A 1,435-nucleotide genomic window follows, 5' to 3' on the forward strand; every position below is an offset into this window, starting at 1 on the left:
TTCCTCCCCCAGGCAGGGATGTAGCTGGTAGATTTACCCTCTGGTACTGAAACTTTCCTCTGCCCTGGAGGGGGGGATGGGGATTCACCCAGCCCCAGGGTGCCCCAGGCAGGGTGGGGCAGCCAGCCAGCCCTGTGACTGCTGAGGCTTCACCAGTCTTGTTAATGAACCCTACGAGTCTGCCCTTGATCTCTCTGCTTTGCTGGAAGGGAGACTGTCCTGCAGCCCAGCCCAGCCCCAGGGGTGTATATAGCTATAACCCAGGACAGCCGGCCTGTGGTCTCCCAGAGCAGAGCTGGGGGTCCGGGCTTAGCTGGCTGGAAGCTGCTCCACGCCCTTCCCGTGAGTCTGCGTGGGTGCATGGTGCTGTGCATTTGCATAGCATCCTTCCTGGCTAATAGCTGTGGGGCTTGAGCCCTGAACTTGAGGCTTTAGGTTTTGGGGGGGGGGGTCTGTTCCCCCCACCCTATCTCTGCCCCACGGCTCCAGGCGGGGTTCTCAGCCCCTAGGAGCCCTTCTCTCGCTTCCTCCCCCAGCTGCTGCGGCCCTCCCCTTCCCTGGAAGAAAACCCCTTGCATTCCAGCCGTGCCTGGCTGCTGACTCTCTCTGTCCTGGGCGTGGGGTGAGGGAAGCCCTTGGGTAAGGCCCTACCTCTTGCTTTTGTCCAGGAGCCACTGGGCAGCGTTTCCAGCCTACAGATAACCCCCCTGGCCTCTGGCTGGGGAAGAGTCCAGGCCTGGCAATGCCTGGGGGGTATTTCCCAGGCATCTGGGTTTTGTCGATTGTCCCCCTCCTACCCCCCCCCCTCTGCTTCATGTGTCAGGGGGCTTTTAGGGGTTTTGCTTGTAGCTGTGTTGGTCTAAGGACATCGGATGAAAAGGGTCTTTGGGTAGATGTGATTGCATCTTCTATTAGACCAACTAAATACTTGGAAAAAATTTTGTTCTTTGCAAGCTTCTTCAGGCATTGAGAGAGTGCGCGGGGGGGTTAAGCCTCCCACTGGTGCTGGGCTGGAAACAGTGACTGGGCTGTGCCAGTGCTCCTGCTGGGACTCAACCTGCCCCCCCCCCCCCCCCCCCCCCCCCCCCAGTCCTGGCTAGAGGGTCTTGCCCCCACTGCTCAGGGTCGCCCCAATGCTGCCTTGGGGTCAGGAAGGAATTTTATCCTGTGTTTGGACTGGGGGGGGGATTGCCTTTCTCTGTAGCAGGGGCACATCCTCTGTTTGGGGTCTCTGAGCATCTAATAATCTGTTCTAGCAGCAGGACGTTGGCCGCTGCAATCCCCCGACTTCCCCCTGGCAGGTCAGGGGTGATGTCTGGGGCTGTGCTGAGGCTGCCAGTGGTTTTGTGAAGAGCTTTTTTAGATGGTGGTGTTATATGGGCTGGTTTGGACAGGGCTGATCCTGCCTCAGGCAGGGGGTTGGACTGGCTGGGAC

The 1,435-nt window shown here is 59.4% G+C and overlaps 1 protein-coding gene across 2 annotated transcripts in view; it reads left to right on the plus strand.

Annotated features, from left to right (window-relative positions):
* EHD1 (EH domain containing 1) overlaps positions 1–1,435 on the plus strand; it is a 19,545-nt gene that overhangs the window by 3,867 nt on the left and 14,243 nt on the right. The gene's annotated exons all lie outside the window — the stretch shown is intronic.

This window comes from Alligator sinensis, unplaced genomic scaffold (genome assembly GCF_000455745.1).
Source record: "Alligator sinensis unplaced genomic scaffold, ASM45574v1 scaffold1302_1, whole genome shotgun sequence".
In the NCBI taxonomy this organism is placed as follows: domain Eukaryota; kingdom Metazoa; phylum Chordata; order Crocodylia; family Alligatoridae; genus Alligator; species Alligator sinensis.